Here is a 26,521-nt window from a genome sequence, read left to right on the forward strand (position 1 = left end):
AGCACGGCCACTAACAGACGGTTGGTGTAGCTCTGTGCCTGGGAACAGAACCTGGGCATGCTGAACTTAACACTGGGCCACCACGGTTGGCCCACAAAGCCCTGGGTCTTTCTATATCTTACAGCATCCATCCAAAAATAATGTGCCATAATTAATTGAACATCACTATATATAATAAAGAAAATGGGAAAAGTTGTTGTAACACATTATGGGGAAAGAAAACATAACTAAAAATTTAAGGAACTTTTATATTTTTGTCAATATTCCATATAAACTTGATTCACCTTGTTAAATACAGTCAACCCGGTAATTTCCTGGAGTACTCACAGAAATATTTAGGCAATAATTTAAACTTTAATGTGAGCTGAGTTTGTTATAGAGTAATGTAAAATAATAAGACATGATCCCTAGTCCTGAGGGATCCAGGTCAAGTTGAGAAAAAGGAATATATGAGGAATACTTACAGAATCATTTAACGTTAAAGTATGTGGGTCAGCTTTTAAGTACAGAAGAAAGAGATACATTGGGGTTTGTTCCCGCATACAGTTCATGAGGAGTGTGGCTTACACTGTGTCTTGAAGCATGAGCAAGATCTATGTATGTGAGCGTGGGACTAGGGTTACATTTTAAATAACAAGATGACACTGAGATAAGGAACATGGTACAGTTCCATGATTCATAATCTTCAATTCCGAAATCCAAGAAGTTCTGAAAACTGGAAGTTTTTATAACTTATCTATTGGTGAAACAGGTCCTCAACTGAAGTAAAGATTTTAATAGTATTTGTGTATCTCACTCGATGTGAATATTTATAAATTTAGCTGCAAAATATTAATGTGTTTGTTGTATGGTTTAAAGATGCAGTCTCAGATCCAAATGGGGTTGTCATGTAGTATACAGATATGCCTCCATCAGTATCTTTTTAAGATCTAAAATTTCCAAAGTCTTTTATACATGTGGCCCCAAGTGTTCTGGGTAAGGAATTGTGAACCTTTATTTGTGCTGGGAGCTAGAGAAGGAAAGAGGACTAGGACCCTCAGGAGGCTGGAGTGGATGGTGGACCATGAAGCACATTACACAGAACTTTAAAGTCAGGCCAGTGATAGGAGCTGATGTAGGAGGGATCAGGTAGGTGTTATTGATGCTCCAGGATGAGTGCAACAGGGTCACAGTGACATTTTTAAGGAAGAATTGCCTGTCAATGTATTTGATATAGATTGGTTAGAGGAAAGAGCAGTCAAAACAAAAAGACAGAAAATTTCTATAATATTTCTCCGGTTTCCAACTGTAGGATAAAGAGCAAGCCATTTAGCTTTTCAATACCTTAGTTTCCTTATCTATAAAACAAAGATAACAACAGTACCTACATTATTAGGATGTTGTGAACATCAAGTGTCTTAATATATGTATACCACCTAGAAGAATTCCTGACATATATTAAGAGTCCAATAAATAAGACCTATAACTGTCATTGTCATGGTAAGACTAGTGACACTGAACAAGATAATTAAGGATAGAAACAAATGTCAAAGTTGACCCTAAAGTTTATTTTCTGGATACTGGGGAAAAATGGCCTCATTATACGAGAAAGAAATCTAAACACTTTTATGGCTTCATTTGTTCACCTCAGAGCCTGAGGGTGGATGTTCTGATTTTTAAAAAGGGACAGAAAAGCATCCTGGAAATTATTGCCTATTAAATCAAATGCAGGGAAAATAATAAAGTGTATATTAATGGAATCATACAAATCTTTAGCAGATGTTGGATTCATGACTGATAAACCACTTGGATATCAAGTAGATAAATTTTAACCAGATGGAAAGGATGTGGCATTTTTTTTGTCTTTTTTTCCCCATAAAATGATAGAATAGCTGGACGACAAAAATGCAATCTCTTTAATTATGAGATTCAAATATGGTCAGTTTTCTTTGGACATAATCAACAAGGCACAGGAATAAGAAAAAGAAAAACAACATGGATCATCACAGAATCCAGTTACTGGGAGAGTAAGCAACAGTCCACAAATAGAGAATTGTCCCAGTGGAAAGATGAAGGGGATATCTTACGTTAGAGAGACTGAAAGCTACCTTTAGGATCCATTCTCTTCAAAACACTCATCACTGGTAAAATCCATAACTGCTAAATGAGTTAAATTCATTTTTCCACTTAGATGTGTCATATTTACAATATTTATTATTCTAGCACAGAATATAGTGAAACCATTTCTCGAATATTCCCAATAAATAAAAATTTTGATTAGCCAAAAAGATAACTTAGGGAGAGATATTTTGCTTTATAAGGGGATTTACTAGAAAAATAGTCTAACAATGAGTGTCTCTATCATGAGTTATGTCTTCATCCTTCCGCTAAAAACATTCCCCATCCATGCTCATTGAGCACCTGGTCAATGTTGCACCTACGAAGACAAAGGACATACTTCCTGTGTTCTCAGATGTCACAGTCAAGTATCCTAGGACGACTAGATTCCAAATGAGTATCCAAAGTCACCAGTCTGGAATAGATTTCCACCCAAAAGGTGGATTTAGCTCGCTGAATAATGCCAGACTTGCCTTGTCATTGGTATGTTCAAGTACCCGAGCTATAAAGTTGTTGGACTGTAGTTCAAATTTTCAGTCTATCACTTACTAAGTATGCGACCTTGGACAACTTGAGTTTTTCTGCTGCCTCAGTTTTCTCACTTGTAAAGCAGAGCTAATAACTTCCTTCCTACAGTACCATTGAGATGATTACACATGTGTGAAGAGTCCAGTGTAGCACAGAGAAGATACTCCAGAAATATGAGTTCTCTTTCTGAGATCACTGTCTCACCTTGATTTTCTTTGTCCCTCCAATTCCTGTGCCTTCCTGGTTCGGATGTCACCTCAGTCTTTTGACAACCCTACTTGTTTTACCCAGTAGTGATAGGAGTAAACTCTCATTAACTGGTTCCTTATAGAATTTTCTACACTAATTCTCAGACTGAATGGGGCCAACAGAGTTGAACAAGTACCTCAAATAGAATAACAGTGCATTTTTTCATTGCCTATTTTGCATCCAGGCCCTGTACTAACTGCTTTTACGTGTATTTTCTTATTTTATCCTTCTACTCACTTTAAGAGGCAGATGATATTATTTTTTCCTATTTTGGAGATAAAGAAAATAAGACTCAAAGAGATTAATAAATTGCCTATGGTTACAGGCCTAGTAACTGATGGCACTTGAGTTTAAACCAGAAGCTCCTGACTTCTGGAGCAAAGGTCTAGAGACAAAGTATAACTATGACAGGCCCCAAAGAATCCATATGGTTCAGAGATTTTATCACACGTTTTAAAACTACATTGTATTAGTCTCCTATTGCTGCTATAACAATTTACCACAAATTTAGTGGGTTAAAACCATGCAAATTAATTCTCTCATTGTTTTGGAGATCAGAAGTCCAAAATCATTTTGACTGGGCTAATGTGAAAGTGTTGGCTGCATTAGTTCCTTTTGGAGGTCCCTGAGGGAGTAATCTGTTTCTTTGCCTTTTTCTGCCCTAGTAGCTTGCCTGGACATCTTGGCTTATGGCCCTCGTCTCCATCTTCAAGGTGTAGCACTCCAGTTTCTGCCCGTGTCATCACAGCACCTCCTCCTGCTTCTGCCTTCTCCTGCCTCCTTCTTACAAGAATGGTTATGATGACACTGAGCCCACCTGGATAATCCATGATAATCTCCCATCTCAAACTCCTTAATTTAATCACATCTGCAAAATTCCTTTTGCAATATAAAGTAAGAGTTACATTTTCCAAGGGTTAAAATGTGCGTACATTTTAGTTGTCAGTGCCATCAAGTGGACTGACTCCTAGCGCCCCTGTAGACAGCAGAGCGGAACCCTGCCCAGTCTTTTGCACCATCCTCTCACCTTATGGTGCTGTGTCAGATTATTCGTATTGCTTCTGGGGCCAGTTTTTCAGAAGTGGTGACCAGGTCCTTCTTCCTAGTCTGAAGACCCCCCTGAATCCTGTCCACCATGGGTGACCCTACTGATATTTGAAATACTGGTGGCAGAGCTTTCAGCATCACAGCAACAGCAGCTGCCACGGTATGACAGCGACAGATGGGCGGTGTGGTTCCCTAAGCAGGAAAGGAACCTTGGCCATGGTGGTGAGAGAGCCAGAATCTAAACTACTCAAACTCCAGGGCTGGCGGTATATTTGAAGGGCCATTATTCACCCTGTCACATACATTGCCACTTAGATTCAGATTAACTCCCTAAAATCATGTGAACAGTAAAATTATTTTGAGAAAGTTATAATGGGATTAAATATGGTCTCCTAAATCACTGTTAGCCAGCTCTGGTGGGCAAGTGGTTAAGATTTGCTGCTTTTGTCACTGCCTAGGTTTGATTCCCAGTCAGGAATCTGTCTGTCTGTCTCTTGTCATGCTGTGGTGGTTGTGTGTTGCTGTGATGCAGAAAGCTATGCCAACGGTATTTCAAATGCCAGCAGGGTCACGCATCATGGATAGGCTTCAGCAGAACTTCCAGACTAAAAAGAAGGACCCAACCACCACTTCTGAAAAACTGTCCGTGAAAGCACGATGAACAGCAGCAGAGCACTGTCTGATAGAGCTCCAGAAGGTGAGAGGATGACGCAAAATGACGGGGCAGGGGTCTGCTCTGCTGTCCACAGGGTTGTTAGGAGTTGGAATGGACTTGAAGGCACTAACAACAAAAAGCGCTGTTATAGTCTTTGAATCATAATAGGAATATTGTGATTTGCTTTTATCTACTAAATAGGGAAAAAAGTCTTCCAAAGTATTGAATGACAGAGAAGCACTAAATTAATAAAGTACTAAATTAATAAAGCAAGATTGTTTAAAGCACGACATTTGTCTGCACATAAAACAACAGATTTTCCTGCAACAAATACTTGTTAATGGAACAGATGTATTAAAAGAATAGCATTTTCCTGTAACAAGGTTATTTATTACTTAGGCTGCTTCTGTACTCATTTTCTTCTTTTTTCTATTCAAATACAGTGCATTATTTTCGTATTCAGCTGTATTAGCCACAGTTTCCAATGTACTTGTTTATCTGATGCAAGGTCAATGTGGTATCAAGGAGTTTTATGGAATTAGAATTTCTTGTTATTGAACAAGAGTTATAATAACACTATCAAAGGGTTTGTATTGGATGTGATACAAAAGGAAGAAAAAGTTTAAAAACTAATATAAACCAGGGGAGAATATTCTGATAATGGCTTTCACACAGCATTTCATATTGAGCAGATTATGAACTGGTCCAGCATGTCAGAAAACTGTATCTTTAATTGGTCTTTATAACCATCTTTCCAACCTCTGAAAGATATTAGCTAATAAAGGAGAACATGGCTTGCATTATTTAGGGGCTGAATAATTAGCAAGTCAGTCTCCAGACGAAGCTGATATGCTCTATTATTGGAAAAATCTAGGCAACCATATTAACTATATTTTTGCTATCTGAACGATACGCATCGAGATGGTAGTCGGAGATCTGCCGCAGTAACTTCCCTGATCTGAATTGCTTGTCTTAATTTTAAAGCAAACTTGTTTTTCTTTCATTTGAATTTAAACAATGATCTCTACCAACTGGTTGAGAAACACTAATGTCTTAAGGTTCCTTTGGGAGAAAAGAAACTGGTTTGCATATCACAGACCACATCTAATTCTTAGTCTCTGATTTAGTCAATAGCAGCTTTTGCTGTTACATGCACTGAAATTGAAAAGCGCTGACCAAGGGAAAAAATAAATTAAAAGGAAATTAAATACTCTCTAACAGATGGATAGTCAATTAGTTATAAACTTCGATGAGGTAAAAATGTAATCTGTGGTGGTTCAGGATTTTGTTTGTGTGTATTGTGTGTGAGTGTGTATGCATGCAGATGCAAGTCTATACAGAAACTCAGGACCTCTCAGGCCTCTGAGGATGTTGGCATTAAATGGACAACAGGCCTAGGGGGTAGCAAAAGTTCTCTCAACTAAACGCTAGAACATGTGTAACCATAACCCATGTTTAGGTGGAGACAGAAAGAGGTGTATCCACACTTTGGTTATAAGGACAAGCTTTCAATGATTCTTTAGAGTTTAGTTCAATTCACCTTAAGACTTTGGTTCCTATTATGTGCAAAACTCTTAGCGGAGCCCTAAGATATGTTCAAAGTTATATAGGCTATAGCCTTTGCTCTTATTTCATACACAGTCTAATGGTCATGTTCTGTAATCTAGGAGGTGTCAAGGAGACTTTAAAAAGATAAGAATTCATGACTCATTTTCTTAAAAATAAACGTCATAAAAATGGATGAGAAACTTATGATAATTAGAAGATACTTAAAAGATGTCAGAAGAGTGTGGAATTTGTTTAGACTCTAATTTGAACAAACCAACTACAAGAAGGTATTTTAGACAATCCACAAAAAGTGAACACAAACTCAGTATTAAATGATAGCGAAAAGGAACATTATGTGATATAATTTTTGCTAAAAAGGAAAATAATTAACTTGAATTGGCAGACCCACTTTGAATTCCCTATTAAAATGAGGAATGACCTCAGTCAAAGTGTTAGATCATGTGATGAATAGTCACGTGCATTTTGTGGTCAATTAAAAGAGAGTACACCTACACCCCTTCCCCATCAAAATATGCTCTGATCCCTTTAGCCTTAGGTTATTTGGTCTTCCCTTTGCATCTGATATGACAGAGAGGTGACACAGCGTGCTGGTTGAGAGCATGGGCTCTGGAGTCAGAGGGCAATAACTACAGGTACTGGCTTCCTCATTTATCAGCTGGGTAGCTTTGACCATGTTACTTAAGAAATCTCTAGATTGTCCATTCTCATCATCTGTGAAATTAGCAATTCCCACGTGGGACTGTGGAGAGGATTCAATGAGACAGTGTCACACAAGGCAAACAGATTAGAAGAAACGAAGCAGAAGGCACATCTCAAAATAAATATCTTCCAATTGGGGGTAAATACTAAAGTAGCACTAATTTTTCATTATCGGTACTTTCAACTTTCTGTCATGTGATGTTCGGAGGAGGCTTAGGTTAGAAAGAATGTTCTGTGGGAAAATATCTAAGTCAGACTGTATACTTGAAAGCCAGGGACATCAAAAGCCTCACTCCCCAGGGTTCTCTGCATTGAGACATCAAAAAAATATACTCCATTTCTATACGTTGAACTGATGCCTTTCAAATTATCTCAGTGACTCTGAGGGTCCTGGCTATGAAAAAAAAGTGATTTTTAACACTGTGAATAAGGGAAAGAATATAAATATCATCAGAGAGATGCATACTAGAGGCCCTCTGAGATTCAGAAGAACAAGAAATAATTTCCAGCTTGGGAGAAGAGTGCAGGCTTCATGGAAGAAGCAGCCTTTGAAATGAGCTTGTAGAAAGCTTGTGATTGTGATACATAGAGCTCAGAATAAAAGGGGTGATGCCAAATACAGGGAGAGGTAGAAATAAAGGCATGCAGAACTAGTATGAACCAGGATTATGTTCATATTTCCATAAATATTGGGGAGTAGATCATGGTAAAACCACTGGAAGATAATTTACTTTTTTTTTTAATTTGATATTGGAATCTTATGTTTATTTTTAAATTATATTTTGAGATACATGAGACATGATTTATTGAGGTACAATAAATCATGCATGTTTATATTGTGCAATTTACTAGTTTGACATAGGTGTACAACTGTGAAATGAACATCCACACTCAAGAGAGTGAATGCATCCCCCATCCCTGGAACTTTTCTCATACCCTTTTGTAATCCCCACCCATTGACACTCACAGTCCCCAAGCCCAAGCAACTCCTGATCTATTTTCTGACATGATCAATTAGCTTGCATTTTCTAGAGATTTATAAGATTGGAATTATACCGTATGCACTCCCTTATGTCTGGTTCTTCCACTCAGCGTAATTATTTTGAGAATCACCCATGTTGTTGTATACAGCAAGAATTCAATGTTTTTTATTGCTGAGCAGTATTGCATTACGTGAGTACACCACAGTTAGTTTATCCATTCGTCTGTGGATGGACATTTGGGGTATTTCCACTTTTGAGTATTTCAAATAAAACTGCTATGACCATTAATGTATAAATTTTTCTATAGACATAAGCTTTGTTTTCCTTTAGGAAAATAGTTAGGAATGGAATGGCTGGATCATATGGTAGGTGTGTGATAACCTTTTAAAAAACTGTCAATTTTTATCTCTAAACTGGTTGTATCATTTTACATTCTTAAGAATAGTGTATGAAAATTTTAGTTGTTTGTAATTCTCACTAACATTTGGTATTGTCAATCTTTTAAATTTTATCCATTCTTTTTATAGTGATACTGCATTGTGCTTTTAAGTTGAATTTCTCTAATAACTAATGATGTAGAGCATCTTTCATGTGCTTATTTTCAATAGATATACATTCTTTGGGGAAATGCCTGTTCAAATATTTTGCTCAATTCCTTTTTTTTTTTTTTGGAGGAAGATTAGCCCTGAGGTAATGTCCACTGCCAATCCTCCTCTTTTTGCTGAGGAAGACTGGCCCTGAGCTAACATCCGTGCCCATCTTCCTCCACTTTATATGTGGGATGCCTGCCACAGCATGGCTTGCCAACCAGTGCCATGTCCACTCCTGGATCTGAATTGGCAAACCCTGGGCCGCCGAAGTGGAACGTGCAAACTTAACTGCTGCGCCACCAGGCCAGCCCCCTTGATTTTAATAGGTCATTCAGTTATTAACGAATTTTTAAATGTTCAAGAGTTGTACACCGAAAGCCAACAAAACAACTTTGGTTAGATTTATTCTATTTCATACTGCTTTTCTAAGTGATATTGTTACTGTAAGTGCATTCCATGTATTCAAAAAGTTAAGTAGACGCAAGGAAGACATAAAAAGACACAAATAGAACTTCTGGAGATAAATACTACATTGTCTTTCATGAAAAATATCTTGGAAAGGATTAGTAAGATTAAACATTGCAAAGAAATGAACTTGGCTCAGTAACTACATGGGTAAATATATAAGATTTAAAACTTGCTATTTAAATCTCTTTAAAAGATAATCAATTGTTTAAACAAAAATTTTCCTCTTTGGGGTGCTGAATATTTTGTATTCCTATAAATAGGCTTGAGCTTTTTTCTAGAACTCAATTAAATTACTTGGAATCAGTTTGATCCTTTGGGTGTTGCTTTTAAAATTTGTTAGGCATCACCAGAAATAATTCTTCCTCACTTCTAAGGCAAGACCCTTCTGAGTACTCTACCAATGCCCAGCGAATAACGAGGTCTTCTGGTTTGAGTCTTAGGAGCAGGCACTACTTCTGGCCCTGTGGGATTTCTGGACAGTGTTCCTTCTAATTATTTTGGATGGTTCTTTCCCTGGCCCCATACGGTTTCCTCACACCAATGAACTGTCAGTATTCTACTGAATACTTGATAGTGACTGTGTGCAAATCTATAGGTTCTCTATTTTGGGCAGCTCTCATCTCTCCAGTCTTTCTGTCCTCCATACTCTAGCCCCCCTGTCTCCCTCAACTCTCAGCTCTCCCTCCTCCATTCAGAGGGTCCTTCAAGCTTCACCTGGCTTCCCCTTCCCTAGGCAGCCAGGTGGAAATTCTCTCAAGGCACTGAGCTGAGGCAATCATAGAACTCATATGTTTTATATCTTGTAGGGACGCCTGTCCTTCATTCTCTGGTGTCCAGTTTCTTGAAAACCATTGTTTCTCATATTTTTGTCTGCTTGGTTTCGATTGTTTCAGGAGGGAGAGTGTATCCAGGTCCTGTTACTCTGTCTTGCTCAGAAATGCAAGTCCTGAACACTTTAATAGAAAGATCTTACACCTTCCTGAATTTTACTGAAATATCTGTTCATAACAGGAAGGAGAATTTGAGACTTCCTTTGGGGAAAATTCAGCATATCAGAGGAGGATTGGAAAGCAGAGATAAATCTCTGGTCCATGATGTGGTTTATATGCCTCCTTAACTTCTTCCCCTGGCACATTATACCGCTTCCCCAGAAAGGAGAAGCTGGGTGGATAAGCATACAATGATTATCCATGGAATGAGGGACATCAGCAGAGGCAGGGAGGGCTGTGCGGGAGAAATCCATAATATCATCTGCATTATCACTTTGTTATTATTGGACTTCATTATATCCCCCAAGCTGATGCTAGAATTGACTTCAGGGGTTCTGAAAGGCAATCCTGGGCTAATGTCATTATTGATTCTAGAGACTATTGCTGGCTAGGTACTGTTAACAGATTCTTTCCTTATAACCTGGAGCCGGACATTTGAAAGTACCACAAACACTGGGGTAACTTGAAAGGCAATGGTTTCCAGATGCTTCTGCCTAGAAAAATGGAACACCAACAATATAATCCACGCCCTTCATAGTGTGAATTTGTCTGATTCAAGTATTACATAGGAAAAAATAATTATATAAACCTGCTTAATCCTGACTGGCTAAAGTATATCTTCTACATTAAAAAGACAGATCCTTGGGGCCAGCCCTGATGGCCTAGGGGTTAAGCTTTGCATACTCTGCGTCAGCTGCCGGGTCCGGATCCTGGGCATGGATCTATACCACTTGTTTGTCAGTGGCCATGCTGTGATGGTGGCCCACATACAAAGAAAAAAAGAGGAAGATTAGCACAGATGCTAGCTCAGGGTGAATTTTCCTCAGGAAAATAAAATAAAATACATCCTCAGTTCTTGAGAATGTCAAAATACTGTGCATTTTTTTCTTTCCTTCTGTTGTTTTTGCCGGAAGGGCTTCTTCCTACATTGTGTCCATTAGTCCACTGTGAAGCACCTGAAAAAGCTTTGCCTATTCAATACTATAGGCATTTTAGATTTCCCCTTCCTCTCTCCAAAAATATGGGCCTTAAAGCCCATCCTTTCTGCTGTTTAGGGCTTAATGTATTTGAAGCCATTCACATCTAGGACCTTGAGTGCATCTCTCTGAAATTCATTTTCCTCAGTCAGATGGGATGATAACCACAGCTGGTTGTTTTAAAATGAGGTAAATTTCATGTGTTGTACACAGGTTCAATAATTCTAGCTGAGATTCTCAACATTATTTTTGTTTATTATATTCATATTGGATTTTAGGTACCAAGAACTACTCCCTTGCATGCTAAACACTTTTAACATTGTCCTTACTGATGAATTCTAATAATCAGAAAGGCTAACTGAATCACCGTCTTCCATGTTCAAGTAATTATCTACAGGAGCAAAGTTCTGTGAGCCACTATATTAACCTCTGTCACTGCCTTTGAGGCCGTGCTGCGAGAGTTCAACAGTGGCCATTTGACTACTGCTCCATGCCTCTTTGCTTTTCTCCTCGGCATCCTTCTTCCTTCTCTTCCTTTCCATGCTGCACAGTAAATTTTAATTTGTGCTTAATTTAGACAGGGAAAATAAAGTAATAGTGTCTCAATATCTAATACTCTCCAACTGATACTTTAAGTAAAAAAATGTAGATAATCTAAATATTGATCATAAATTAATTCCTGAAGAAGTCGTCTTAACATATTTGGCTTGCAGCAAGAGCCCACAACATCCCCTGATTTGTTAGCTAGTATTTTTTTCTACTGAAAAATGAATGCACAAGGGAAAAACAGATTACAAAGCTCACCTCTTATCAAATCAGAGATACTCCATATTTTTCCCCAAATTGATGAAATACGATAGTAATTCAGACACATTCTCCCTCCTAACCACTAAGCGCAGAGTGCTTCTCCTGAAATTACAACTAGGACAGTTTCCTGTGAAGCCTTTCACAAATTTTCTATATCTCTGTAAGCTATATTTGTCAGGTTTTTATTTTCATTCTTTGGTTTTGGGGCTTTTTTTTATTTGCTTATTTTTTACACAAATGAGAGAAAGTATGTGATGCTTCTACACCACACTGTTTTCACTTAATGTGTCTTGGAGATCAAATGTGTATTTCCTATGGCATTTTTTATTTTTTTATTTTATTTTTTTTTTAAAGATTTTATTTTTTCCTTTTTCTCCCCAAAGCCCCCCGGTACATAGTTGTGTATTCTTCGTTGTGGGTTCTTCTAGTTGTGGCATGTGGGACGCTGCCTCAGCGTGGTTTGATGAGCAGTACCATGTCCGCGCCCAGGATTCGAACTAACGAAACACTGGGCCGCCTGCAGCGGAGCGCGCGAACTTAACCACTCGGCCTCGGGGCCAGCCCCAGCTATGGCATTTTTTATTAATTTCACTTTATTTTTCCCCCGAAGAACATAGTACATTCTGCTATGTCCTTGGTCCCTTTATCAGGGAAACTGTTTTGCTGTCATCCCTCACTAACTAATGACCATGGAGGTCAGGAGGGAACTCCAGAGCTTTTCCTGTGCCAAAGAAGAAGAGGAAATTGGAAGGATGTTGTATTAGTCAGGGTTTTCCAGAGAAACAGTACCAATAGGATATACATAAGAGGAGATTTATTATAGGAATTAGCTTACATGATTATGGAGGCCAAGAAGTTCTACGTTCTGCTATCTGAAGGCTGGAGACCCAGCAAAGCAAGTGGTGTAATTCAGTTTGAGTCTGAAGGGAAGCCCCAAGAACCAGAGGGCCCACTAGTGTTAACTCCTGGAGGATGAAGGAGCTCAGCTTTCTGATGTCCAAGGGCTCTCAACTGATTGGACAAGGCCCACCCAAATGGTGAGGGTGAATTTACTCAGTCAGATTCAAATACTAATCTGAGTTAGAAATTCAGAAACTTCTGGAAATACCCTCATAGACATACCCAGAAATAATGTCTTACCAGCTATCGGGGAATCCCTCACCCAGTCAAGTTGACACGTAAAATTAACTATCACAGATGTAGTAATAAAACCCCATTTGAGAGGTTCTTTATCAGAATGATCTGTGTAAGAAAATTTTAACAGCTCCAGATATTTTGTTCTTTTTGCTTAAAAACCTTCATTTGCTCTCACATACTTATTTAATTATGTGCAATTATTTTACTATTTAAGGCTGTGCAGTATCTACAAATCTCTATGTCCTAGTTTCCTCTACAAATATTCCTTGCTCTGCCCAAGTGACTTTACTCCGTAAGAGACCCACACGTTCCTACCTCCCTGCCTGTGCTTGGCAGTCTTACTCTGCAGGAATGCCCTTTCCCCTTCTCCTGTAGTCAAAAAGCCACAAAGCCAGGGCTGGCCTGGTGGCGTCCCCATGATGTTTGCGTGGTCTACTTTGGCCGCGCCTGGTTCACCGGTTCGGATCCCAGGCACAGGTCGATGAACTGCTTATCAAGCCATGCTGCGGCAGGCGTCCCACATATAAAGCAGAGGAAGATGAGCACAGATGTTAGCTCAGGCTAATCTTGCTTAAAAAAAAAACAAAAAAAAACACAAAGCCCTTTTGTTGTTTGTTTTTTTAAAACAGAGGGTGATGTCACTTTTATCTGAAATCCCATAATACATATTTTTTGTGTGCCTTTTAAGACATTTGTGCTCTCATTCATTTTAGACTTATTCGCATACTAATTATTCCTTCTAGGGTGATTATTACTTACTCTAGAGGGATGCCACTGTCTTTGTCTTCTGTGTATGCTGTGCAGTGTTCAGCACAATATCTTAGATAAGGTAAATGCTCGATAAATATTTGCTGATTTGAACTGAGTAGAATTCGGTATATTTTACCCCAGTGTGGAAATAGGTTTCTGACTTATAATGGAAATCATTGGGAAATATGTCACTAGCATTGCTGGACTGTGTCCATTCTATTAAGTGAAAGGCAACTATGTAGTAACTAAGTGGGTACTTATTATTTTTTTTCCTATAGAGTAAAAAAGTTTGTTTCATTTAATGATAAGATCAAAAAACAAAGGGAACTATCAGCAGTAATAGTTTCCATTACCACAGATGAAAATATTTGGCTTTTAGTAAAAGACAGACCATAATGTGATGGCAGAAAAAGTGATGTCAAATAACAATTATTTTGTTAACAAATATCCCTAGATCTGGCAGAGGCAGAAGGAAGAAAAGATTATATGGTGGCTGCATTTTCAAAAAGAGAACAGAATTCATAAGTAAATCACAAGAAATAGAACAAATTTTATCTTCAAAAAGTGTGTGTCGGATTTCCCACCTAGCAAGAGAACGCAGGCTTTTTTAGGGGATGACTTCTGAGCTTTCTGGTGTATAAGATTTTCTTGCATCCCAAATAAAGAAGACATGCAAGTTCCTACTTCATATGTTGCCTAATTTCTATCAAATTCATTTAATAAAGTCTTGTCATTCACATTGGAGTCCCAGAACTCCGCATGCATCTGTAATGGGCCATATTTAAGAAAAAGGGCATCTTGCTATCAATGATTGGAGAGAATGGCACTAAGACTGGGAAAACCAGTGAAAATGGCCTGCAGGTGGCATTTATTTTTTTACTTTGTCAGTGTTGTAACCTTCTCCATATTAGTTTCCACAACATCCGTTGCGCGTTTCATATATCACGTTTGTATAGTATGTGTTAAATGAGTTTTTTGGAACTTTCCCAGGGGGCAGTAATCAGCACATGCAACTTTTCCATAGAGGGAAAAATATTATGACTTCCAAATGAATACATGGAAAGAAATGTATGTTGAATTATCAAAGAACTTTTAGAATCCAAACTATTTGCAAATGGAAATTGACTGTATTCTGATCTAACAGTAGCTTAAGGGGAAAAAAAGGAGTAAAATCTTATATTCCCACTTTATCAATAGACAAATCAGTTTGAGAAAAAGTCATATTAAAGTAGAAAAGTAGAAAGAAGGCAATACTAAGTTTAGAAAATAAACGTATTTTAGGAGATTCTTCTCATTTCCTGAATTCAGATTTCAAATTTGTTTTTTGCTTGTGTTAACAGCAAGCAAATGAAAAAGGGAAGTATGGTTATCTTCAAAACTGGTTATGTTCATGAAATTTTTTAAAAAAGTAATAAATAGCATAATTCTGGAAAATTTTTTCAGTAATGATTTCACAGCATGTTTTATAGTTTTTTCTGTATTCTTTTTTTTTTTTTTGAGGAAGATTAGCCCTGAGCTAACATCTGCTACCAATCCTCCTCTTTTTGCTGAGGAAGACTGGCCCTGAGCTCACATCCATGCCCATCTTCCTCTACTTTATACATGGGAAGCCTGCCACAGCATGGCTTGACAAGTGGTGCCAGGTCCGCACACAGGATCTGAATCCGCAAACCCTGGGCCGTCAAGAATCAGAACTGTGCACTTAACCGCTGCGCCACCAGGCCAGGCCTATACAGTTAATAACAACACCTCCAACAAACAGTTCCAGCAAAATAATAAAATAGTGAACAACTATTGCAAACCATATCCAGTGCTAAATGCTAAACATTTACTATCTCATTTAATTTTCAAAAGAGTTATTATTATTAGAATGCACTTTAAAGACAAAACAAATGAGACCTAGAGAGATGAAGCGAATTTCTCAACATCACACAGTTACCAAGAGAGGCAGCCAGAATTCAAAGCTGAGACTGGCAGACTGGAAGATATGTTTACCTATACATCTCCTCTAAGTCTCCTATAGAGAAAGTAAGTTGGTCTAATAAGAATAATGATAGGTAGTATTTATCGAGCACTTACATGCTGGGCAATCTTTTCACTTTGCGTGTGGTGCCTCATTTAGGCCTTATGACGAACTACAAATGAGTACCGTTATCATCCCTACTAAAAAGAAGACTGTAACACGGCACAGAGTTTAAGTGACTTACTTGCTAAAAGTCACACAGCTGGTAAGTGCAGAGCAGCGTTCAAATACTGGACTGCATAGTCCTCAGATAAAATTATTTTTTAGATCCAAACTTTGGACCCTGGGGCAGCAAGAAGCTTCCAGGCATATTCTTTGTCAAGAATTAGAAATCAATCATAATATTGAGTTTGGTTGAAGGGAGAAAATCCAGACTCAGTGAAAACAGGTAAGAAGTTTTGCAGCATGAAGTTATGAGTAACTATTTTTGTAATAGTGGAAACTAAAAGAAAAATAATGTATTTAAATTACAAATTAAAGAACGATCACAATTTACAAACTAGGTTTGAGAAGAGAGTGAAAATGGTCACGTTTCTGAATCGTGCTGTTGGCAGTGGCATCTGGTAAAAGGAAAGTTTTTGAGAAAGTAAATGAATTGGTAATTAATATCTATATTGATTAGCTATTATTTTGTTGCTCTATCACCACTTGAGTTGATAGGAAGCTTGTTGCAATATTTACTTGTTCATATAAAGAACAGCGGAAGCTGTCAGGGCAGAATTAATATGCTCTGCACTTACTAAAGTGTTATAAAGATCACAGCAACTCATACACGGGGCACTGCTTTGTAACATCTGGTGAAATGAAAAATAGAATGATTATCATTATTTCTGCGTCTAAGCCCCTACTCACAGAATACTTGCACCTTTGTTTGACTATCTCTAACAAGTGTTTTTTTTTTTTTTAATGACTTTTGGTAAGGAAGATTGGCCCTTAGCTAACATCTATTACCAGTCTTCCTCTTTTTTGTTATCTCCCCAAAGCCCCAGCACATAGTTGTACGTCCTAGTTGTAAGTCCTTCTAGTTCTTCTATGTGGGACGCCACCACAGCACAGCTTGATGAGTGGTGTGTAGGTCTGCACCCAACATCCCAACCAGTGAACCCCAGGCCACCAAAGTAGAGCGTGTGAATTTAACCTCTCCACCACCGGGCCTGCCCTCTAAATAATATTCTTGACGTTGGCATGGGTTCACATCTCAGCTCCACCACTTACCTTACGTTTTGTGATCATAAAGAAATTACTCAAACTCTCTGTGCCTCTTGTGTAGAATGGAATGCACAGTGGCAGCTGGCTGAAAAGACTGTATTGAGCATTCGTGATACAATCAATTCACGTAAGGTGCTTATAATAGCGCCTGAAACACACAGTAAGTCAATAACATCATTGCTACTGATAATACTAACGTTATTATTAATAGCAATGATTTTTATTGTTCACTAATCTAACGCTGCTATTATGGTCTATCATGGCCAGATGGATTTCTCTAACTTTATGGACAGAAATTAGTACAGTAATTTTCACAGGTATAATATTTAAAGACAGTCATGATGATCCTCTAAATGTAATAATTCATCACATAATGAACATATTTGAGTTGTTTTTAATTGTGCAAATAGAAAAAATTGATGCATTGCTTTACATGTGGTTCCAGAATAAACTGTACTTATTTTTTATTGAACAACAATAATTATTATTATCTAGTTGTTTAAAGTGTTTCTCTTACTATATAATAAAAGAAGAGTAGTTCTGGTACGTCACAGTTTTATTTAAAGGCACGATGACCTTTTGTATTTTTTTCTTTTACTTTCGATGAGTGTGTTGAATAATCCAACGGAGAAGGCATTTTCCTTGACGGATATTTATCATAGTAAAAAAAAATGCTGAGACTACAAAATATTTTAAAATGTTACCATGTGAATATTATTTCAGGGCATATATTTCTGTGTAATGGCATTTGCCATCTGGCATTCTTGCAAGTAAGTCTTCTTTCTTTACACACTTTACCTCTTTCCGCCTGTCTTTCTCAGTTTGTGTCTACTCATAATTAATCTCCAGGTTCATGTAATAGGCCTCTCCTGCATGTTCTCTTAGCTAAGGAAGCAAGTACTCAGGAGTGCAGCATCATAGGCAGGGAACAAAGGACTCGCATTCCACTCTCTGTGTTAGAGGGCACTGATGCGATTTGCCGGAGCCAAGCTTCTTAGCAACGCAACGAAGGATTTACAGCCCTCCAGCTTGCTCAGCCACCAAAGCTCTTGGAGGCTTTCAAGAGCTGACCTTCTTAGCAAAGGGCTGGATTCTTTTAATGCACTCACTTTCAAAAGGTAGCATACCTGTTTTTCCAGTGCGATGTGGATGCTATTAAAAGGGAGTTTCCATGGATACGAACATCAGTAGGAATGAAATAGGATTGTCCTCTTTTCAGACTTATTGTTGCTCCAAATATACCTAAAACCTAGATCGTGTCACTCCTTTTATTCACATTTCTTGTGTTTAGCTTCTTATTTATGAAGTCTGTCACTGATAAGTAATTAATGCCTTTATGAATATGTAGGTTCAAACACCAAGGTATTCGGGAGAGATGTAGCATGTGCATGAAGAGGTCAGTCAATTACTAAAAGTTATTGAGTGTGAGTTTTGTTATGGCTCTTTTATATATGACTTTAGAGTGTACACTTTAGTGAGACACCATCCATTTCTTTTAAGTGATACAAAATTTGTCAAATTCAGAACTCTCCTTAAATAATATGATTTTGAAGTTGTATCATAACACTACAAAGCCCCCCTTCCCTTTCTTTTTGCATTTTGGGTGAGTTAATTCTGTTTTCTAATACATTCTATCTACTATGCCCTTACAATTACACACTTCTGAAGTATTATGGTTAAAGTATGTCAAATTATCTTTACCAAGGCCTAATTGAGTGTCAAATGTGACCAAATCAATTCATTTGCCAAGGGTCTGTATGTGTAAGGCAAAATGCTTGTCATTGGGACTTCTACAATGAAGAGGACATTGACTTTCTCTGAAGAACTCATGAAAAAGTAGTGCCACCACCTCTTCGTGGAGATATAAGACCTTTCCAGTAAATATCCTCAGCCTTGAGAAAACAGCTATGAACTATCTGAGTCATTTGTCATAAACCTGTGGTGCAGAAAACCCTCACATGGGAGAAGGGGAAAGAATCCCTGAAACGAGGGCAGAATTAGAAAAATAAGCAATTGGGCTAATTTTCTGTCTAGAAACAACTCTTCAGCTTGGACAAATTTTCTAGATTCAGTTCAGCGGCATCAATGATTTAATAACCTATCAATAGATAAGGGGAAAAAATCAATCTTGTCTTAAAGCTACTGCTGATCAAGCTGATCAGAAATTCAGTTGAATCCACTGAGTTTTAAGGAAACAATGTAGTTGATTAGCTTCTTTTCCCCTTACATTGGATTTGGTCAAATAAATACAAGATAAAACAGATTACCCATGATATCATGTAATTTTAGTTTATTAATAAGCTGAAATCATTCTTTCGCAGAAGACTTTAAATCAATTTGTGAAATGAGACAATTTTACTTTTGTATCTGCTAAGAAGCTGATCTCTTTTTCAGTTAAATATGTGTCAAATCACTTTATTTCATTTGATGTTTAAGAAAGAATCGAGTAATTAAAAATATCACCAATTTTCTTATAACTATTAATGCTCTCATATAAAAATATGTCTCTAGAAACACACATCTAATTTCTAAGAAATGACCTAAGAATTCTTTGATATCTCATTAATTTGTGAGTTAGTGTCTGTCAGTTTAACACAAACATCAATAATTTCCACAAGAAATTTATGTGTGTTTTTGGTGTGTTTTTTGGCTTGCTGCCTTGGTATTGAAAAGGCTAAAACTGCAAGCTTGTGTTAAAGAAGACTAATTATTATTCTGATACTCCAAAACCCAATATTAATCTCCAAATCCTAACTTCAAAAGAATGGGCTGATTGAGAGAAGAAAACATTACTTTTCTTAAACTGAGGACAAGAGGATAACATGAGATTTCCAGATAGCCTTTGAACAAAAGCAGGCGTCCTTCATGGAAAAATGCAACTGAAGAGCAACAGTTAAACTTTAAATTGCTTCCCTTAAATGATGGAAAACCAGAAACGAATAGTCATTATTATCAAAAAGATTTTTTGATTTTACATAATTACTCATCAGAAAGAATATATAAAATCAGACTCTGAAATTGGAGGAAATCTATCTTCAGATTATAACCTTTATTTATTTCATTAAGTTATTGACAAGAAATCAATTTCAAATTTTTTTAAAAAACATGTTTAACATATGCTTTCTTCACTATTGCCATGTCTGCCTTCTTTGGAAAAGAAATGAGAAAAAAACAATTATGGTCTTAAATATTTTAAGGCCAATTTTAAGGCTGCGTTTTAGCCAAAAACTTTAAAGGGTAGGGAAGGTGGAGAAAACTTTCACAGAAATTCATAAAACCTTCAAGTGCCACAAATAGGTTTTAGGGAGCATGAGCAATTTATTAGATTTATTGCTTGTGCTCGTTCACATAAAGGAAGTTATAAGGTATTCCACAAAAGAAGATAAAATTGAAGGTTGTTGGTAGAAACCGTTATTGTTGTAAACTATCCAAACCAGAGATGCGACCTAGGAATAAAAAAGAAGTTATTTTATCTCTTCTGTCACCTGAATATGTCTCTCCTTTGAGTCATCTCTGAGCATCTTCCATTGTTTTATTTTTCATCCTTGTTGTGAAAGCACTCTTATGTTTAGTAAGCAGAATTAGGGTAGCTGACGTTTATAGAGTCAATGGCTGACAAACAGTAAGGTCAATGTCTGTCCCATCCTGGAAAAATTGAGGTTAGAACAGGTGAAATTATCATTCTGTTTTGTTTTTACGGCTCTAATAGAATGCCGGAGAGTCCCTGACCTCTGCTGCCAGTCATGTCTTACTCTAATAGCCACGTGCAACCTTTGACACTCAATTAAAACAGGAAATAAAGCAAAGAATGGGTCAATATGCATGTTTGGTCAATGGAAGGCTTCAAAGTAAATTCCAAGGGGCTTTCAAAGGAACCATAACCCTGTTCATTTGGCACACAGGCATTAAAGTTATGGCCAGTAAAGTAAAAGAACATAGGAACAAAACAATAACTTGTATCGTTTATTTTCTTTCTGACCCCAAGACCTGTGTATTAAGGTATTCTGAAAGTGAACAATTCATGTTACATTTTCTGTTTACTGAGGGTGAAGGTGTTGCTGCTAACTGGCTGGACAGGACTGGATAGATGTTTTGGGCATGGAAGTTTGCTGACTTGAGTAGTCAGATCTTTTTATTCAAAGTGAATTTATTTTATAACTAGGAGAGAGCCAGAGTGTCCTTTTTACATATGGAATAACAGCAGCATTGTTTTAGAGAAGAGTTGAATCCATGAATGTGAGTGCTGGTGATAGGTTTGTGACCAACTGGAGAGGCAGCCACCTTAGAGACAACAGGTGCACCATAATTGTGATATATCCTGCAGGGTGACAATTTGTTGGTGGATAAATGGTCCTCACATATGTTCAAAGATACTATCTCACATTTTATTTGGGAAACAAAGTGAAAAATGTGGGAGAATGGATGTTAGTGGCACAAAGCTATGGCAGAAGCAGTGCGGTCTTGGGATTGTTTGGGTCCAGATGGAAATCTCAATTTTCTTTCCCATTAGAAATTTGCCTACGAATAAGTGATCTTCTTTGCTCTATCATTTTCTATGAATTAGCGATAATATTAGATACCTCTTTATACTGTGTTTATTCTTATCGTCTTTGACTAAATGAGATGATTCTTATTTAATCATTCAGTGACTAGCATAGAATATGCATAAAATAAATATTTCTTAGCTTCTCATTAATTTATTATATATGTTTCCTATTGATCAAATTAATTTGATCTAACGTGATAATAGTTGTTAGAGCTCTAGAACCACAGCACCAGAGTGTAGCATTTCATGTAAAGCAGGCATACATTTTAATTTCAAGTAAAATAGTTTTGACAGGCTCTGACATATACAACACACACACACAAACACACACTGGAAACGATCTGGAAAGATACATGCAAAATGTCTATAGTAACATTCTGTGAGCAGTGGGAATATGATATATTTTTCTTATTTTTAACTTTCCATATTGTACATTTACTGCTTTGGTAATAATAATGTAAAAAGACAAATTAATGTTTGAAAATCATCTACTTAACTTGAAAATTATAAATTAGATTACTGATAGTCCCTCTTAGATAGTTTCTCACTTAAAAATATTAGCAACATTATCTTAGCACCATCCTTTGTTTCCAGCACTTATAAATTCATTAATTTCTGAATGCATATATTAATTGACGGAAAATCCATGTTCTCTACCTGCCAGCTGATAACTGATCTTCTCATTTTAAAGCAAAACCTTAGTGTGTTATCGTTTTAATGTGCTGAATGTGATTTTGGACTCTGCTAGTATTTACTTAGACTTTTACTAGATATTGTATTAGACTTTGATATGCGGGAAAATGAGATTGGGCTTTAGTTTCCTTCTTTTGTACAGAATTTGTGATATTCATCATAAATGTTCCACTTGTTTGTATGAAGAATTTGGATGCTTTTCTTCATTATATATGCTCTGAAATACTTTAGGTAACATCGTAATTGTTTACTTTTTTGGACTTGTAGAATTCTTCATGGAAACAGCTAGACATGATGCATTTTGGAAGAAAAACTCAGTCAATTTTCTTTATTATTTCCATGGAATGAAACTGTCCATTTATTCTGAGGCCAGTTTTGGTAAATCATATTTTCTAGAAAAAAATTCATGAAATTTATCATATAGAATTGTGTAACATATTTAAAGCTTTCACTATTTGCTGGTTATGTCCTTCTAGCCATTGATTATTTTGTGTTTATGTATTCTCTACTGTTTTCTTGATTAAGTAATTCCTAGTTATCCTATTTTATTTATCTTTTTCAATTGACCTGCTCTTTATATTATCAATTCTACTGTTTTCTAGTTTATTAAGTTCTACTTTTACTTTTAAATAATTTAATAATTATTCTTATTTTGAAGATACAAAGTTCATCATACCCCATGAGATCTACTTTATTACATATGTTGTTTAGGTATTCTATAGGCTTGCTTTTTTGACTATTTGATCTATCTTTGGCAGAAAGTCTCCTGTGAAGTTTGTGTTTCTGCCTATTTGTCCCAGATCTGTGATAGCTTCTGCTTTATGACAGCTTCAGCTTTGCCATTTGGTGGATAAATATTCATAGCTGTCATGTTATCATTTTAAGTTGTAGCCTGTAGAATTATAAACTGCCTTCTTTTGTTTATGCTTATTCTTATTGCTTATTCTTATATTGCTATGCTTCTTATGCTTATCCCATAGCTGAATTCTACACTGTCTGTTACTAGTTTTACATCCTACCCTTTTTTTCACATACCTACTATGTCCTTGACCTTGAAACTTTCTGAAATACTTTGTTTATATGTGTCTCTTGTATCCAACAGAGAACTGGATTTTGCTTTGTGAGCAATTTGAAGATCTTTTTTTCTTTTTAATAAGCAATTTAACCTCATTTAAATTTTTTAATGGGACAAATTTTTTGTCAGTTCTGTCATGCGATTTTATGTTATGTTTACCACTCAGATGTCTTTCATTATGTAGACAGTTTCCTTTACTTATTTTTCTTTTAATATTCTGATATTTAAGATAGTCTATTATTGTGCCATATTGTTAACCTTTATATCAATACCAAAATATGATACTCTTAGCTCCTTCTTTTTTTGGTTCCCCAAACTGATAATAAAATTAGAATATATCCTTTTCTTCACCCTCCTGCTTTCTACACCTTCTCTGATTCAACTATACAACTAAAACAGAGTTATCTTTTGGGGTACTTTGTTACCATGGCATAACTTAGAAAATCCTGAATAACTGTATGTTTGGCTTGCCGCTGAGAGTGTTCTTTCTTTTTCTTATAATTCCAATAATGTTATCAGGAAATAGGTTGGTATTGATGACTCTGGATCAATTATCTTTGGTTCAGAATGTGTCTTTTCAATAGGTAGATTCTAATCATTTATTTTAAGGACATCTCCTGAATTATAATTTTAAATATTTGCTCTTTTCCATTATTTTGTTTTTAATTTTAGGACTCCACTTATATATTTGTTGTATCACCATTGCCTATCTTCAATATTAGCAGTTTGTCCTGTGGTCCATTTATATATTTCTTTGTTTCAGTTTTATTTTCTTACCTCTTTGCATTTGATCTGCTCAGTACCTTACTGCACTTTCTGTTTGTCAATTATTTCTTAGTCTTTATAATTTAGTCATTATTTCAGAAATAATTTCATATTTTACTTCTACTTCTGTTCTTAGTTCACATTCAGTGAATGCGTAAGATAGATTTTCCACTTCTCATCTAGTGGAGTGGGTATGAGCGATTGTCTTGTTTCTCGACTCTCCTGATGTTTCAATGACTGGCAATTCATCTTGTATATGGTACTAACACTTCAATATACCTGTAATTTCCATGGATATTTTCTCTGCCTCAACTGTTTTTAGATCAATCCAGAACTTCTCACCCAAAGAACATGAAGTACCCAACTACAATGCTTGCTTCTCCAAGAATAAAAATGGAAATGCATCTTTAAAGTTATAAGGATTATAAAGTAAGTTTAAGAAAATCTCTTATTATTCATATGTGATATATATATAATATACATAAAGTTTTTTAGCATATAATACATATATTTTTAAAATAGTAATAGCATGGAAGATAAGTTCAAGAAAACTAAAAGAGGTAGACAAAAGGACAGAAAAGATGAGGCATAGAGACTAAATTCAGAATATTCAATAGCTTTATAATAATTTTAGAATACTAGCAAACAGCCGACAGAAGGGGAGAAAGATATATATATAACATATATGAATAAAGTTCTTTCCTTAAGATAAAGAAAGACTCAATGACTTAATTCTTTAGGCTGAAAGTATTTCCCAAAGGCTAATCACTATGAATTAATAATAATAAAAAAAACCCAATGAGACATAGTTGCAAAACTTCAGTATTTTGAGGGGGGGAAAAGTCTTAATAAGCTTTTTGGGTAGAGTCAGGTGAAAGATGCTAGAAGGGCTACTTATATTAGAATAAGAATCAGACTGAATTGGAAAGCATCCTTGAAATCAACGGAGCAATAGCTTCACAATTGGGAGGGAAAAACTTGTTTTGAACCTAGAATTCTATAGCAAGAAAAAACTAAGAATGAAGAATGAGAACACATAAAAATTTTTAAACATAAAAGATTCAGATATTGACTTTCCATGCCCACTTTCTAAAAGAAGGGAATACGTTCATTAATGTACTTCACAAAAAGGAATAGAAATCCAGGAAGAAGATATAAGTCTAATGAAATAATCTATTTAATCCAAGAGAACAATGCAACTAAATGCTTAGTTGTCAGCTATGCAACACCCTTAGAATACAAATAGACAATATTAGAAAAACAAATCAAAGACTCCATGAAGATTATCTTGAAAAGGGTCACAGATTCTATTTCAAATAAATTGTCTAAGGATCTGTATGATATTAGCAATGGGATGACAGCATGTTACGTTATTCAACAAGAAAATGGTAAGAAAATTAGAAACTTCAGGGCCTAAAAGTGTACAAATGAGTCTTGGTTCAAATATGAACCAAACTAATATAAGCTATGAATTTTGAGAAAATAATATGTTGTAAACAATAATTTACTTGATGCTTGAAATTTTCTCATTTGAGTGTCATGGTCACAGTAAAATGGAATAAAATTTTCTTCTCCATGTGACAGAGCTCAACAGACTATAACAAGGACATTTTCTGATAGAACCCCAGTACAATTACCTAAATAAACAAAATTGTATTTTTCTAATACATTTATCAATCTACACGATCTATTCAGATTTTTCTAATTGTCCCGTTAGTGTTCTTTATGGCAAAATAAAATCCTGGATTATGTGTTGCATTTGACTTTCATGTTTTTGATACAACTTTACAGGTTATCTTTTGCTGTGTTTTGTTCGGGTGATCACTTAGCTCATTGTGTACTTTGCTCTTTATTTGGGTCAGCTGTTGCTAGTGGGTCAATGTCACACATATCTAGACAGTTATGTTTCCTATTTATATTTTGTTTATGACTTTTAAATCTAAGATCATTAGAGGGCTTCTTCAGTAGCCAGCAGATTTCTTTAGTATCTCTCATTTACTTGGACAAGCGGGTCAGACATTTTTTTTAAATTTCCTGGTCTTTTGTGTCATTGTCCATTCCAGAATTTCATGCCATAGAATCATGTTTCTGATTTATTTGAATATTTTAAAAACTGTCCTCTTAAAATCTAAGATGTACATCTGACTGCATGCTGCAGCCCACTCTTTCAGTCCCATGTAGACTATAAGATGACATAATCTCTTTTTCCCAACGTTCCCGTTGTTTTACATGAGCAATCAATTCTTCCCTGCCCAAAAGAATTAGTTCCATTCTAGCTGTTTGATTAGTGTTTCCCTCTCACCTCTGGGAGACTGAATTTTAAAAAGCCAAATTAAGAATGTATATTTTTTTGTATTTGAATGAGACTTCCAGAGAATGACCAGATGGTTGAAGCTTCAAATCACTATTATAATTTGCATCTTAGCCAATGTGTGCTCTGCACACAAAGAGCGGCTTCACTTCCTCAATACAGCTATGGTCTAATCTTTCATAGTGATATCACTTCTGTTCCATCCTCCATGCTTGCTTGAATTTTCATGGATTTCTGAGGATGTACATATTGTTTTGACTTTCAGAGTTTCTCTGCCTTCCGATATAACAGATGTTTCTTTTGAATAGGGAGTAATTTTCCATTAGTGTATTCTTATGCTATCCTACTAAGTTT

This window comes from Equus quagga, chromosome 6 (assembly GCF_021613505.1).
Source record: "Equus quagga isolate Etosha38 chromosome 6, UCLA_HA_Equagga_1.0, whole genome shotgun sequence".
Lineage (NCBI taxonomy): Eukaryota > Metazoa > Chordata > Mammalia > Perissodactyla > Equidae > Equus > Equus quagga.